Source organism: Plectropomus leopardus, chromosome 15 (assembly GCF_008729295.1).
Source record: "Plectropomus leopardus isolate mb chromosome 15, YSFRI_Pleo_2.0, whole genome shotgun sequence".
Taxonomy (NCBI): domain Eukaryota; kingdom Metazoa; phylum Chordata; class Actinopteri; order Perciformes; family Serranidae; genus Plectropomus; species Plectropomus leopardus.
In genome coordinates, this window is record NC_056477.1 from 23,796,170 (window position 1) to 23,813,518 (window position 17,349).

At 38.5% G+C, this 17,349-nt stretch overlaps 1 protein-coding gene across 1 annotated transcript in view; it reads left to right on the top strand.

Annotated features, from left to right (window-relative positions):
- Nucleotides 1–17,349, top strand: part of mocos (molybdenum cofactor sulfurase) — a 76,143-nt gene that overhangs the window by 30,368 nt on the left and 28,426 nt on the right. Inside the window, exon 4 of the mRNA XM_042501714.1 lies at nucleotides 12,246–12,463. The gene's annotated coding sequence lies outside the window, so the exon portion shown is untranslated. The remainder of the gene's footprint in view (nucleotides 1–12,245; nucleotides 12,464–17,349) is intronic.

Below are 17,349 nucleotides of genomic sequence, written 5' to 3' on the forward strand. Positions count from 1 at the left end.
AGATCAATACCGCTTCGTACTGTAACACTTCCCTGCATCAATCACTCCCAGCAGTGACCGAGTAAGAGGAAAACGGCCAAAGAAGGACCTGAATCTAACACTCTTAAGCTCCTGCTCCTCTCATGGTACAAAGCATCAGGATCAATGTCTGCTTTTTTTTAAATGAATCACAGTGAACTGTACAAAAGCAGGAATTGATTTGAAAATAGAACATAATTCCAGTCTGGAACAACGAATCTACTATAGCTGACAGATATCAATTTCAAAATGAAGCCAGACCTGCTCCTGCTTTTGCAAAGTGCCGGATGTGCATCAAAACTTTCTCTAATATAAGCCCCACTTAATATCTCGTTGGTTTGTTTTAATCAAAAGTAAAAGCACATCACTTTCTGTACAGTTTTCTGCTCTGTGAGGAGTCAATATACAACAGCTCAAGCAGAGTGAAATCCAGGGATCAACTGCAGACGTTGCAGAGACTGCACATTTTTCGAAAAGCTGCAGTCAATGTGTTTGTTTTTGTCTCTTGCTTAACTTGATTTACTGCGGCATCTTGAAATTCAAATGCCTGGTATGATGCTTTGCTGCGTTCGGTGGCCTACTTCCATTCATTTCCCTCTCACCAAATGTTCAGTGTCATCGCTGAGCTCCGTTTAACGGGCTGCAGCCGTGCTGACATTTATAGCTTATTTTGAAAGGTGAGATTACTCCATATTGACTGACTTGACAATTAACTGTAAAGACCTGTCTGCTTGTTTAAGAATATAGTTCACCATATTGATTAATTGTCAAACTCAATGAACACAGCTAATTTCCAACAGAGTGATTGGGGGCCTTAAACAGGAGGTGAAGAGCAACTGAGCATGAAATAAGCCATAAGCAAATGTGTCTAGGTATGTGGCAATACATAGAAGATAATGCCGGGACAACCAGCCGCATTAATTCTATCCAGCTCCAACTCCGGAGCCAAAGTCTCTCTGTATGTTTTAAGTCATGCATTTTGATATTCATGAATTCTGATCCATTCTGAGGGAAAGGGGCTGACATTGACTGCTGGCACGCCAGTAGTATTTGTGCGGTGTTTTAGCTGAATTGCTATGTTTGAGGCAGAATCCTTGGAGCTGCTGTGGAACGGAGAGGAAGCAGAACGAGGTGCATACCGATAACGCTGCTGCAGCTGAGAGAGAGAGGGAGAGAGGGAGGAGAGGGATGGGCCCAGGCCTAATTAGTAAAAGGACCTCATTTGGCTTTTCACAGACTCACCTCTCCACCTTAACAGCTGTTACTAGCTGTCTTACTGATACTGCTGCCGCTGCTCTCCATCAGGACTGAGTGCTGGCTAGCCTGCAGGCTGGTTGTCAACTGGGCACAGAGTAGCCACAGCACCACAGTATCTTAAAGGCCTAAGCTGCCAGTTGATCAATATTTCTCTCACTGCTACCAAATCCCATGAAAAGACCAAAACCAGCAACAAACTGATTCTAGTAACAAGTTCTTTGCAAGTGTAAGTGTATCCAAAGCTTAATTTAGCTCATTCCTCTGTTCCAGAGAGCTCCACTGCTGTTCAAAAAACACATCAATGAGCCACACTGTTTCTGCATGAACATTGAATATATTATTCCAAGCCCGCCCTCATCCAAGAATTGTCCATATAATTTGTCTGTGCAAGCAGTTTATTACAACACATGTTTGTGCTTATTGTGAGGTGGTGACCTCTACTTGCTGTAGTGATCTGGCAGCCAGGAAGTGCACCAGGCTTCAAAGTTAATTTTTGAAACGGCCAAACAGTAATAATGGTAATATTGGATACTGGACTCCAAGATGGCATCTATTCAGCCGAGTTTAACTACTATGCCAAACAGCAGACGCCAAAAGAAGTTTTCTCGCATCTGTTTTTACTTTAATGGTAGGGCTTTGCGATATGGCTTTAAAATAATATTATGATACTTTTAGGCTACACCACAATACAATCTTGATATTTTGAAATCTCCTCTAAACCACTGTAGATTACTAAAATACTGAATTATTAAATGAACTAAGGTTACAAATAAAGTAGGTACTGTCATAAAAAAAAATTACTGTTATAATAAGTATAATAAGTGAGTTTATTAAGTATAATAAAGTACTGTTATAGCTCTGCAAAAGCAGAGAAATGAAGAGAAATGCACTCTTGGTGTGAACAGTCAGGCAGTTGCTGACGGATGAACATACAACATGAAATAGTACTCAACTAGCTGAAATAACTTTAATCTTTGACCATGTGCTGGGTCTTACAGTGCTGACCACTGAAAGCCAACTATAGTAGCTACTAACTAGTGTCTCTGGTCTGTTCGTATCAAGACAAGAAGCTGTGACTTGCTAACTAGCCTGTATGAGTGTTGTTGGTCAGTTACATTTAATAGGCTACTCATTTCAGCATCAATATCATTAATGTATATTAATCCATAGCTGAAAAGACTATTTACTTCTGTTTGAGAAAGGTTTTCTTAAAACTAGCTTGTGCCCTGCTGTTATGAGAAAAAAACAGACCCTTCATGAAAATAGAAACTCTTAATATTTGTAACCATTTTTAAAGATTCACTTCTTCAGCAGAAATTAATGGGATCTGGGCTGCGTGCCACACACAGCATAGAGAAATCGAAAAGTACTGAGAGGCAGTTAGTCTAGGTCTTTCATGGCATTTGTTGACAGACAAATAACCCTTTCCTTTAAAATTTCCTTTTTTTTAACCCCATAAAAACAAAATCTTTATGACCTTATGAAAATTATCTGGATCTGCTAATTAAATGATGTGCTACAATAATTACATCCTAAAGCCATCTTTAATACAGATCTAATCTTTTGCTAATGTCTAATTAATTCTCAGCCATAGAGCATAATGTCTGTCACAGGCTAGACTGGAGCACAGACGTATGTCCTTTTACTAAAGCACAGACAGTTTGGTGCCTTTGTGGATACTTTTTCTCACCATTTCTTAGGTTCAAGTGATAGCAAACTTTCTTACATTCATAGTGTTGCATATAAGCCATTTGGTGAAAGGTCATGGATTTATCTTTGCCCTACAGCTCTGCAGAGAATTTACTTTTTTTGCTTCACTGCTCTATCTTGAATACTTGCAAAGCCATTTTGGCTATAGAGAAAAAAACACAACTATGCACTGACATTAAGATATAATACAGTCGACACATCTCTGCAGCATAGAGCAGAAGCTTGTGCTGCAGACTATTACGCAGGCAAATTATGAGGATTAATTTGAGTGTAATGAAAACTTAATATGTGATAAACTGCAACTGTGGTTCTGTAAAGTCTCTTTAAAGATCAGAACCTCAAATCTTGTTTTTTCCACCAACAAATCTAGAAACTTTGCGCACATATGACCTGAAAAGACCCGTGCTCTGTAGAGCCTGAAACTAACAACTGGTTGCAGCCATCAATCAGCAGCAAACCGGGGTTTATATAAGCCAACGTCACTGAGTTCATTCACACTTCTGACACATTTGAACACCCACTTCAGAGCAAAAACCTCAGCTCTGCAAGTGGAAAAACAACTCTCCAATTAACACTTGTCAGCTCCAAACAATTATCTCTGCAAAACAAATACTTATTAGCGCTGGAAAATTAGCTGGATATTTTTGTCTCGAGGAACAGTCACCTTTTTTTATTTTTTTTTTTTAACCGCACAGAGCTGAGTGGTCATGTGGTTTCCCTGTTTCCACATCTGTGCTGCAACTGTCAGGACTCGGCGTGGTTCCAAATATTGAAGTGGTCCGAGCTATTACCTAGCAACATCAAGTGCTAATGCCACAGAAGTCGAGCCAAAAATGGTCAGTTAAAAAAAGAAATATATGTATTTGAGAGCATTTAAAAAAAAAATGCATAAAACCCCCGGGTGGGTTTTATGCATTATAAAAACTGCAATAAAACCAAGACCTCTGCTTTGCTATGCTGTTACATTGTAATCTAATGTAGTTTCTTTAACTGATTTTTGATTAATAAATAATGATGCAAGCAAAAGCTGTGAGAAGTGATGTAGTGTGTGTGTGTGTGTGTGTGTGTGTGTGTGTGTGTGTGTGTGCGTGTGTGTGGTTTTTTTTTTGTGGCTAACAAACTACACGCCCGTGGAGTAAAATATAGATGTTAAAAATGTATATCACTGAAAAATCTTTTCTCATATCATTAAAGTTTAATGATTGGGTGGTACAAGAGTTTAAATGAAGTGAGTCGATAAACCTCCAGTGAACCGGCCAACTACGGTCAGTCAGCACTCAGAACAGAGATGGGAAAGTTGTTGGTTCAAATCTGACAGGTCGAACAGCAGGAAGACATCCGCTGGAAATTCAATAGCAGAGAAAACTGCATATATTTTCATTAAACCCAATATTACGTCATTAGGATTCAGTATCATTAGGGGAAGCAATCCTCCAGTGAGTCATAAATAAACTAGTGTTAGTGTTACAGATGCTTGCTGCAGTGTGTATATTATACAGTGTTTTCAGTTTGGGGTCTCTTTAACAGCCCGAAAACATACCTCAGATTGTTTTATCACTTTAATACTTGCTGACTTTTCCCAAATTTATGAGAATTGCTCATAAACACGATTTTGGACTGATAACATGTTGCAGAAAATGACTTTCTGTTTGGGGTCTCAGAGGCTCCAGCTGTATAAAACGCTGTGAAATACAATAGATTTTCATCTGCTCTGTACTTGTGACAGGAGTTGACAGGTCTTTTTATGTGGCACTGGCTTCCCAAATTGCAAATAGTGTCATAGTTTTGAATTATTCTTTGCAGATTTATCATTCATTTATTCATTTTGGTTGTTTGTAGATTGTTTCTTCGTCATTTTTAGGCCCTGCCACTCCCACTGCCTGCCCTGCTGTCAGTAGATTCTCCTGCTCCTTATTCCCCTATTAGCTCCCTCGTATCTTTACTGGTCCACTTTCACTAGCTCTCTGCCAGACTGTCTTAGTGCCTTAGCTTTTCTGCATTTGGTGTCTGTTGTTGTAATTCTTATCTAAACTCTGCTTGTACTTTTTCAGATTCAGCCTCAGCCTGACCCCTTTATACTTTGTTGATTGCCTGGATTTATTTGTTGTTGTTTGTATCCTTGTATTTTTTCCAAGTGAAGACTCTTTGCCTAGTTCATCTGCCTTCTAAGTCATGCGCTTGAGAAAATAGTTGTGTTTGTATTTCTGCTTTTGGAGTTTATGAGTGTTAATCGGAGGTTGAACTGAACCCAACCACGTGTTGTCACTATAATGTCGCCTGTTAGGGGGGTAGGAATCACCTGAGAACCCACAATACTATATTATCACGTTGCAAAGGTCATAATACAATATTATTGAGATTTTAAACATTTTGCAGTGTACTGAGTATTGTGATAAAATATTGCGATCTATTACCTTTTTTTCCAACTACAAATAAAGAAAAAACTTTGTTAAGCTCTGTTTTATGTAATAAGACACAATCATCTTATTTCTTTTTTATTTCAGCAATTGTATCTAGTGGACTGAAAAAACGATTATTCTAGTAGGCTAGGCTATATTTGCAATATTAATAATTTGTATAATAAATAATCGATACTTTGTATTTGGGTATTGATTCAATGTTGCTGCGTAAAATATTAAGATACTGTGCTGTATCATTTTTTTCCTCACCCCTATGACATATTGTATATTTCTTTCTATGAATGATGTCTTTGGAAAAACAAAGGGAATCTCAAATATCAAGAAGTATTGAAGTGCTTGGCTTGCATATTTATGAAAGTGACAGCATAAAAAAGTGTTATTACACCAAAAAAAAGTATGTCATGTGTTTTTAATGTTAAATAAGCTATGCATGAAAAAATATACACTGTAAAAACAAACTATTTGTTTTAACATTAAAAAAAGGTAATTTCGTAACAATTCAACTTGTCTTGTTAAATTTTTGACTTGAGGCAGCCTGGACACTAACTTTTTTAAGTTAAAACACATAGTTTCTTTTTACAGTGCATATTTGTTCACAAAAAGCCTAATTAATATTTAATATAAAAACATTACATACCTCCTTTTTGGTGTAATAGCACATTTCTTTATGTTGTCACTTTTATCAACCAGGCAAGGATAAGAGTTACCACTTCAGTACTCTTTGATATTGTATTTCAAAGACATATGTGGGGAAAACAAGAAATTATTAATATTTTTTACACCCCAAACAACAGGAAAGCCAATGCCAACAAAACAGATGGATTAATATTGCTAGTATCAGATATTTGCCAGGCAATGTTGTCTTTTCAGATTAAAAACAGGGCACTATCCTGGTCTGTGGCTACATAAGCAATATATGTAAAATCTGCAATTACTATTCAAGCTTTCTTTTTTAACACCGAGTAATTTTCCTCTGTCCTCAAAAGCAGCAACCCCCCACAAACAATTTCTCATTGAACCCCCGACTGCTAAAAATGGTCTGGGAGGGGTTGCTGCTTTTGCAGACAGAGTAAAAATACACACAAACACAAACTGAAACAAACTGAACATTGGCACAAAATCCAGTTCCAGTGTATAAGTAATCACATCAGCTGTCACAGTGACCAGAACCTCATCAGAAGACCTGACGCTGCCAAACATTAAAAACGTGTTTCCACTTCCCCTTAAATATTCCCGTTCTGGCATCAGAAAGCTCTACAGCTGGATTTTCTGCACAGTAAACAGCAATTATCCCATAAACAGTAGATGTTACCTTGGAATTGCAGCTATGCCGCGGCAGAAAATTATAATTATCTGCTGTGAATGGCTAATTTTGCAATAATAAAGATGCGTTTCACTATTCTGCTGCCCTATTGGCATTGCAAATTTAAATGCTGACAGGCCCTGTGCTATTACTTTTTTAGTACTGACTGACAATATTCCAGCTGACATTTAAATGTTGCAGAGGCTTCCTGCTCTATAGTGAGATTCAACCCGGTGTTTGCCAGCAGGAGTGGGTTCAGTCGGTCTCGTCACTGTGGATATAAATCCCTCTGTCAAAGGCCAAAGATCTGTTTACATCTCAGGCTATTGAACATAGCCGGTTTGACCACTGAGGTGCAGCAACAATGATTAATCAAGCAGAGACTCAACCTGGCTGTTAGTTCATGGTTCAATGATGCTCACCATCGCATTGATTTATGACTCATAAATTATTGTCGTTTTCATTTCCCAGCAGAGCGAACAAGGCCCGTAAGTCTTGACACAACAACCTAAGCACGAAGTGAAATTTTTAGCTCTACCTTGACTAATAAGATACCGTTATTCATATAGATTGAATTGGCAAGGCGTCAATATCACAACGCGTGGCGATGAGGATGTGTTAAGGCTGACCTGCCTCACTTCTTTGATGTCACTCAGAAAAGGTTTCTTCCAGGGAGGTTGATAGCTCTTTCATTCACACATTAATGCTATAAATAGGTCCAAATGTACCCAGGCAGCGCTCTCATCTCCAGGAAATTTTCCACACACGAGCTAAGATGTTTTTGTTTATTTCTAATTACCATTTGGTCTTAATAAATGAGAGCAGTATTTAAAAGGATATTTGAAAATTTGATCCGCCTGAGAAGCATGGTGACAGAGCATGATAACCGAGAAGGTGATACAGGCTCACAGCATCCTTCTTGTTTCCATTTCTGTTTAAGTCTGACAGTGAGCCTCCAAAACAAGCAAACATCACATCCAAATTGTCTTGGAGAATAACACTCCTGTGATGTCCCTCTGTAAAATCAAACTGGATGTCATTGAGAGGAAAACCATCTCCTCAGGGCTGGAATTAACTCAGACAGACAATATGCCCTCGCCGCTGTGTGCACTTCATTTATTGCACATTACAGATTCTCCTACTTGCACTGCTCCAACTTCCCAACATGCCATCGACGGCACACGGGGAATGCAACAATTTACTTTGAGGTCTACTTCAATTTATGACAAAGCAGATCATGGGGGACGAGATGTGAAATGTTTAGACAGTGGTGGCTAGTGGGCTTGGATCTGACAGGGCTGAGAAAGGATTGAATTAATGATGCCACATTTGAAAACTCATTTTTATACAGATAAACAGTGTGAAATGATGAAATCCAATTAGAGCAATAAGGGACACTAAGGCGGGATCCAAGAGTATTAAGCCATCTGCCAGTGAGTAAAGATTGCTGCAGGGCTGCCTAATTGAATTTTATCCTCTGACTGTAAATCTTGCGAGTGACCCAAATCAAAAGAAAGTTTGCTAAAACGTGCAATGCAAAAACCAACAGCCCTTGCAAAACTGTCATATAATCTTAAGATTATGTGCAGTGGAACAAGGTGAGAATTTGCTCATACGCATAGCCTGCCAGGAAGCAGGAAATGTATTAAAGAGAAGAGTGAAAATCAGCTTGATTTTTCTTTCTTTCTTTTTTTTTGTAACGCTCAAACAGGAAAAATAATGGCAGGCAGCCTTTCTGACTTCCCTCTGTGTCAGAGATGTGACATTTCAATAAAAAATGTGAATAAATTTAAATTCACCGAACTGCAACAAGCACTGAAAAACAAGCAGCTGTAATCTCAGAAAAGCATCATCCAACCACCTACTTTTTTTGGACACTATGAATGCATGAAATGAAAACACTGTGTTATGTGTTTGGGCTGTGCTGTCAGAGGCTGTGTTGACTGGATGTTGCATCCTGGAGTGTGTGTGAGCAGGCAGAGTCTTTGTGCAGCCTCTAAAAACCCTCTGATGCTTCTTAAAGCAGTCCTATTTACATGAAAATACTGACACTTACACGGGAACCCATGTAGCCTCCACAGGTGCAGCAGCCTTTGCCTGCAGGTTTAAACAATCTGCATCAGTTTCCCTCCATTAAGCTCATCTGCATATAAAAGCTCTTGTGATAGATGCAATTGAATTTCCGTGCGGCATGGTGGCTTTACTGTAGCCGGAGTGAGTGAAATCATGAATTTCAAGAGAAGACACTGTAAAGTAAGTTCACGTGAGCATTCAAGCAAATTAATCCAAAATAATAATAATAAAAAAAAAAAAGCCGCATCCCCCCCAACACAGCATCAGTGATATAATTCACCTGTGATCCTCGGAGTCTGTCCGTATCCGTCAGTGCGCTGGGTTGAAACGCAGCCGTCGGACTGTTGGACAGCGGAGCCACGACAGCAACAAATGATCTGCGATGAAGAGATGGAAACTGACGCTCGTTAAGCCAGTCAAATGCACAGTTTCCCCGGAGGATGCTCGCAGGTCATCAGCGTGTCGCGCTCAACTTTGATCGGCACAGTGAGTGAAAGCGCTCCGTCTCCGGCGATCCGCCGCTGCAAGTGCCGCGCAGCTACTGATGTCCCTGCTCCACACTGGCACTTTATTTCTCACGGTGACAAAAAATAAATAATTTAATAAATGGTGGGGGGTGGAGGTGGTGGTGGTGGTGGTGTATCGTGGAGCCGAGCGGCCGCTAGATGGGGCAGTTTAAAGTGAGTGAGGAACAACAGGCAGTCAATTAGTGAGCCAAAGAGACGCCTCACAGGTCGGTGCACGAGGTTCACACACTGGTGTGATTAACGACTTTACTTAATTATCTCCAATTAGGAAGTCCTTTCAGTGACACAGTTTGGTCACTGGGTGTTTTGTTGTCGAATGAGAAAAGACTAAAGTACATTAGCCTACTCAAGGAGAGTAGTATCTTCAGTATAGAATCATGCAGGGCCGTAGCAAAGATTTTAGAAACATTGAGTCCCCCCCTTCATGATCCATCCTCACTGAGCATTTGATGTCATGTAAACATCATCTTCAAGCGAAAGACCTGTTTATCCGCTGCATATAGCTCGATTTTAGACCCTAATTTAAACCAATCATTAAATTTCAGCTATTAAAAATACAAAAAACCTGTAAATAGTTGACAAAAGTACTGCATACTCCCAGGTTAACATTATGAATGTTTATTTTTGTCAGACTCACAGATTCTGTTTATTTTTTCATCTAGGCTAGGACTAGACATCTGCTAAACTTTCATTTTTCAACCTTGAATAAATAAAATGGGAAGGTCAAAAGACAAATACATCTAAATTTCTAAAGACAAATCGACGTATTATAGCCATTCATTAAAAGTCTTTTCAATATTAAATTGCTCAGTAGGTAATGTGATATTATTTTTTATTTTATATTTTATATCTTTGGTTGAATATTCATGCATACTGTCTTTTAATTTAGGTAGTAGTGTAATATAACAAAGTGATTATACTTTGTTACAGCACATAAATATTTTTTCGGAGTAACTGTACTTGAGTGTTTATATTTTTGTCAACTTTCACTTTTACTCCATTAAAAATCCCCCAAAAATGTACAATTTTTAAGGTAGTGTATGTTACAGATACATACATTTCATAATTCTTAAAATACTGACCGCCTTCTTTTTACTTGTACTTTAACTTTCAACACATAATTACATTTGTATCATAAAATCAGTTTTGACAACTGATTGATAACTTCCACCAAAGTCGTTTTCTGGTAACATACCTGTACTTTTACCCAAGTGTGGCTTTTGGGTATTTTATCTGCCACTGAATTTGCTGCCAAAATTTAGCACTAAGGCCGTGACATACCAAGCTGACAGTCGGCCATCGGTCAGTGTTGGGCCGGCGGCAACATCTTTTTTTCCTAGTTACTGCAATGTGACCCTCACCATTGGGCCCTGTCGGCTTTCTTTCTACTCAGCAGGTTGAATCTGTGTCGAAGATGGCTCCTGTTGTTGAATTAAATCACTCTGATTGGCAGTTCAGCTCAGTGCACCAGAAATGAGAAAAGTAAACAAATTTAAGTCAAGAGGGAGTGAGATGGAAACAAGTATAGGCTGTTATTTAAAATAAGATTGTTTTTCTTAAGCCATTTAACTCCTTAACAGAAATGTTTCCTGATAAATTGTGTTATTGTTCATTGCCTCAAGTGATGTGGTTTAATATAGATACATCATAAGCACTTCACCAAAACACCCCTCTCTTCATTATATGTTTCATATTGGATTTTAATCTGCTGTGTGTGTGTGTGTGTGTGTGTGTGTGTGTGTGTGTGTGTGTGTGTGCGTGCGCACGGGGACCTGTTCAGCTTGATGATCTAGGTAGGGGGGACTGGGGACAGTTGCAACACTTTTTGCATTTCTGTCAGTAACTCAGACTGTTTGGACCACACAAAACAGTTTTTATATATATTAAACTTGTAAACTATCTGCTGTTTACCCACATCATTTGAACATGATTATATATGATTTATCACTCACAATGTGTATCTAAAGATCTGAGTTTGCTAATTTCAGATTTAATGAGTTTTGTCTTTAAACTAAAAAGCTAACGCTAGCATGCCAAGTTACCTTTCCAAACAAACTTTGCGGTCTCTCTCTAACTGTGTCCATTCATTCATCACACACAACTCATGCTGCACTACTGCATTTGTTCCACCACAACAGGAATGGAAATGTTGAAACGTATGAATGGTGTTTTAAATGTTACATTTTGATTTTATTTACAGTTAGTTGGATCCATTGTGTTTGTTATAGTGCATCTTAACTAACCGTAAATATTAAATTGGTTGAATTGTTTTTTTTAAAAAGTAATAAAATACAAATTTATTTATTTTGACCAAATAATTTAATTGAATCTAATTTAATTCAATATTTTGGGGTTTTTTTTGGGAGGGTTTTTTTTTTGCTATTTTTGATGTCATGCTTATTTTGTGCCTAATGTAAACTTTTGTGGGGGTTTTTTGTAACTGAATTTTATTGTGCCAAATTGATTTTTTTCTATTGCGACATTTTGTAATTTGAGGAATCAACCCAAAACCTTCTCTAAAATGGCTGGCAAAGAGTCACAGCGTGACAGATGCACCCAACTCATGCTGCGTTGTTGTATTTATTCCATCACAAACAGCTGCCAAGTAAACAACCAGAGACCCAGTACTGTTTCCTGTGTTGCAACACAACGCAGAGACCCAAACCCACTGAAGTGTCAAATTGTTGGAGACTCTAAACCTACAGATGCAACTACATTCTGTTTGAAGCCTACATACCCACTATAATCCATTAACGCCACTTCTTTGAGGCCAAACATGGCAATAATCCACTTTGCCCATGTACTTTATTCATTATACATGAAAGTATAATTAAGCAAGTAAGTAACAAGATGTAACCCTTGCCCTAATCCTGACCTCAGCTGCCTCTGTTTTAACACCTCATAGCTAACTTAATACTAACTTTGCATTTTCTTTAGGGCTTCCACTTCCGAAAAAAGGCGCAAAGGTGGACAATTGTGGACTGATGGCCAGAGGGTTACGTTGCTGCTAAAGCCGCAGCTATACCTACTCAAACTGTTTGACGCCCTTGCTGCAACCGTTTCAATTCTGGAGCATCAAATAAGGACCCAACGACCAAAGGCCCTTTTTCTGCAGCCACAGTGCCTGTCTGGAGAGGGTTAAAAAGAATAAAAAGGTAAGATTGTTGTTCCCCAGAGGATATTATTATCATTATTATTATTATTATATTATTATTAAAGAAATAAATTATTGAAGGTATACTGGGCAGGAATTTGCACTTAGCATTTTGCCACACTATATTTAATTTTTTGGTACTGTGTCAGTTATTTTTGTGGTTTCCTCCTAAATGTGTGCTGCTTACAGTATGCCACCTGGTCGCTAAATCCTAACATCACCTGTGCTGTGGCCTGAATTATCCCCAACACATGAGGGCAAAATACTCTGTAAATACCCTGCCACACACTTCTAGTGGGTCCTGCATAGTACACCTTTAATAGCAAGGACAGATTACCAAACTGAACAGTCTTCTAATACCAGTCAACTGACAAATGACTCAGTACGCACCCAACAGTTGCCCTCCTGCCTTGTGCAACATTATCAACTATCCAAATAGAAATGTGCAGAAAGTTGACGGGCAAATCTGTGACTTACAAAAAAAAACCCTGCCAAAATAACGACCTTCTCCTAAAATACTGCTAGTTCTGTGGTGTTGGCATTTCAAAAGTGTTGCTTGCAGTGCATCAAGGGAGCATCAATTGACATGTCAAATGAGGCGTGTCAATTATCACTTTCTGTGCGTTTGCCCCTTCAATATTTTAAAGTCTTCTCTACACTGCCAGGAATACATTTTCTAGCAGAGAAATGCTGAAGACTTTTATCTATGAATTATTTTTGCTGGAATATGCCAGTTAAAGTTAAAAACATGGCATCTAAAAATACTGGATGCTGCTTATGCTGCTCTTGTACTAACCCAAAAGTCTACGTAGTAAAATTGTGAGGTCTTTGTACTTACTCTATACTCTGGTCGATTTACGCCTCTTGCCACTTTGTGCCTTTGCTCCATTACATTCAAGAGGGAAACATTATGCTTCTTTCTTCATAACATTCATGTAACAGCAGTGACACAAAAGGAGTGTACAGCCATGTTAGCGGCCCCTGGAAGCTGTATTTGTACATCACCGTGCTAATATTCTCATAATGACAATGTTTGAGCAAGTAATATTTACTGTGTTCACCATCCCAGTTCAGCCTGTTAGCATGCTAACATTTGCTAATGAGCAATTAGCATAAAGCACAGCTGACAGGTGCAGATTTCAACATGAATGTAGCAGAGGACTTTTACTTTGACAGAATTAAAGACATTTACACCATTTTTTTGTTTTATTTTTAGGTTTTAGTCCTTACGTGTTTTCTAGGCTTGTGTTTTTTATCTGTTGTTTTTAACTTGTTTTCTTTTCTTTTTTACTGTGAGCTACTTTTGGATTAATGCAATTAATCAAACCTAGTCTAACCAATAATTGATACAGAAAAACTCACCAGAATGCAGGAAGGGAAGTGTTTTCTGGCAGAAGTCCTTAAAACCCCTCCTCTCATATTTGTCGTCCTTCATGTTAAAACAACATGTAGGCCCTTGACTGTCTCTGATGTGAACGAAAGTATTCAGTCACACACCAACATTTGACAAATTAATATTTTGATGGTTTTGGCTAGAGAAAAAATCAGAAGATCACCAAATTCAATGGGATTCATCCTCTGGGGACTATGAATGTTTGTACAAAATTTCACAGTACATTAAAAATTAAAGTTTCACAGCTATGGCAGTGAGCCTTCTAGCAGATGGAAGAGTAAGAGTTGGGGTTACAAAAAGTACAAACTCTATCTTGGGCTTCTCTGCACCTCAGAATGAACTGATGCCCAATTCCATCACGGACCAGCCTTCATAACATCAAAATTGTATCTTCTTCTTCCCCCTTCTCCTTTTCTCTGTCTCTCTTTTTTTATTGTGTAAGTAAATTGGGATTCGTACAGGATTACAGCCTGGCAGTTTCTGCCTGTCGTATGGTTTTTGATTATAACTTTTACTTTCCTTTTTTTGGAAGAAATTACAAGAAAATAACAGCCCAAAAAAAAAAAAAAAGATATCGACATAATAGAGAAGCTTCCAGACCAGTTACACAAGCTTTTATTGTGTATGAATATAGAACATTTCAATGAACAGTACATGATTTGACTATCAAGTCTGTCAGTACTGCTCCCAAATGTACAAATGTATAACCTTCTCTTACTTGTGGTTCCTCTATAAAATTTAATGGATAATAATTTCCAAAAAAAAAGAAATTTAAGAAAATAATATAATACAGTGTGATAGAATAAATTAAAGGTCCAGTTTGTAGGATATAAGGATATATTGACAAAAATGCAGTATAATACAAGGTACGAGGTAGATTTGTTTGTCAATTTTTAAAAAAATATTTTAAAAAATGACATTAAAATTGATTAATTTATTAATAGTAGTAGTAGTAGTGTATTTTCTTTAGTGTATAATCACCTGAAAATAAGAACTGTTGTCTTTTTTGTTACCTTAGGATGAGCTATTTATAACTTCTTAGGGAGTGGGTCCTTTTCTGCAAATTTTGCCATGCTGCACCATCATTTTTCTACAGTAGCCCAGTATAGATAAATAAAACACTGGCGAGGGCAGATAGATGGGGACGTTTGCATTTCTGTACAGGCCACCATAGTTCTTCTACACTAGAGAAGTTTCTATTGGTTGCAGTTTGAAACTCTGACTGCTAGATGCCACTAAATCCTACACACTAAACCAGTGATACTTGGCTTGCCTTTCTCGGTGGCCACATTTGTTAAATGACTGGAAGCCAGAGGCCAGTTAATAAAAAACATTAATATTGATCAGATGAAAATAATAAACTAGGCCAATCGAGCCATAGGGGCAGTCCACATGTGTATGCAAGAGAATTTCAGGCATTTGGGGACATTCAGGGCTAAGCTCGCACCAAGATCCTCCCTTGGCACTTTTTTCTTTAAAAAAACGAGTTCTATTTTGATCCTTTTTATGCTCTTTGACACCATATTTACATTCCAAGTAAAAAATCCCAGTGTAAATCAATGTATCTTCATTGTAACTAAGAAAATGGTTGGTGGGCCACCCAGCACCTGATTGCAGGCCTTGCATGGACCGTAAGCTTAGTATCAACAGACCTTTAAACCACCAAACAGTAATAAAATAGCAATAGCATGAGCTCCACTGTGGCCAACGAAGTTGATGCATCAGTAAGAATAATCCAACAGTATGATATGAATTATAACTTTGACAGAGGCCAGTTTACCCATATATCTGTAGTGGGTATACCTTTTACTGTATTAAAGAATATTATTGGAATGCAATAGATAAAAAAAAACACAATGTCAGATCTACAGATCAAAACCATTAACCACAAGTTAACCATTACAATCACTAAAACATTCTATATTTATCATAAAGCATGATAAAGAATTATGCTTCAATGGCCTATATAAAAACTGTGGAAAACTCTTGGAGGAATACAACAAGAAGTAAAAAATACAATTAAGGCTCCACAGGCATGCCAGTGTGTCCCTAGAGGAATATTTTTAGAGTACTGCTGTGACTTTTCATCAGGGATTGAGTGACAGGTTTGCCTACCAATTTGCCGCAAACTTTCAAGTGGTGATGCACCTAAAAAACATTTATTTATTTACTTATTTACTTCTAAATTGCTTTTTCAAAACTGCATGATGGCATCAGCAGGCTCCGAAAAGTGGGCCCCTTGCTCCTGCCTGTGTCAGGCTGAAAAAGGAAATCATTAATATAGCATTAGAAGCTGGCTGTGAACTTATAACTGCCCTGGGCACACATCAGCATACATGCAGTACTGTTCTCTGCTGCTACACCTTCCCCGAGGTTCAAATGTCATCCTTCACTGTCATTACATTTCTGCCCCCATTAACTATTGATTATCTCCACTTCAACATTTTGAGCCCTCCTGTGGAAATGGCCCACATGGCTGCGCATGGCTCGCTACCCGTACGCTGCAGATTGGGCGGAACAGAAGTGCCCTCCTCCTGGTTTTTACAGTAAAAGGGGGGGCACTGCTTCACAGGGGGGCAGGGGTTAAGAGGGACACAGTGGGACAGAGCAGCAAGGACTGCCTTCACCGTACCCTTCCTGCCCATTAGCAGTATGCTTGAACAGACAACTGGAGGTTAAGTTGTTCTCTTCCAGGACCCGTGAGAGTTTTGCCACAACATGTGTTGAATATTTACTGTGAGGTTAGTCCAAGTTTGCTTCTGTTTTTCAGGAGAGTGCAGGTAAAAAAAAAGTTTGTTTGAGCAGGAACTTTGTGCCCTCTGCCATCAACAAAGTGCATCCATAATACCACGGACTAGTCAGTACAGGTTTGTCTTTGTATACCTGCCAAAACCTCGAAATGGCTGTGCGTTGCAAACTGCTAATGGCTGCTGTTACAGCTCTCTATTGTTTTCTATATTTCAGTTTCACTGCTGTTGGATGTTTTTCGTGTCCAGGCTGTACATGCACATTTTCTCTTCGGTGAAAAACATCAAGAGATGGAGAAAAGTGCATGTTTGTAATGATATATTCTGGTTGTTTTAAAAGGGTCAGACCAAATACAAGGGCGGAAATATGGGGTTGGGGGCATTTGAATGGAGGGTTTGCTGCTGCCCCCCTGTACAGCAGTTTTCTCCCAGAAAATTTTAAACACCATAACCTTAATTTCCTGTATCTTGTGAATTTTTCTGCATCAGTTTAATTGTCTTTTATTTTGTCAAAACTAGAATTACTCAGTTATATGCCTCCACCAACTGGTCAAATCACAGTAACCTTGACCTTTGACAACCAAATTCGAATCAGTTTGTCTTTGAGCCCCTAGATGTTTGTGCCATATTTAAAGAAAATCCATCAAGGTGTTCTTGAGATACTAAGTTCACCAGAGTGCCACGGAGGAGGTCAGAGTGACCTTGACCTTTGATCACTAATTTCTGATCAGTTCATCTATGTCTCAA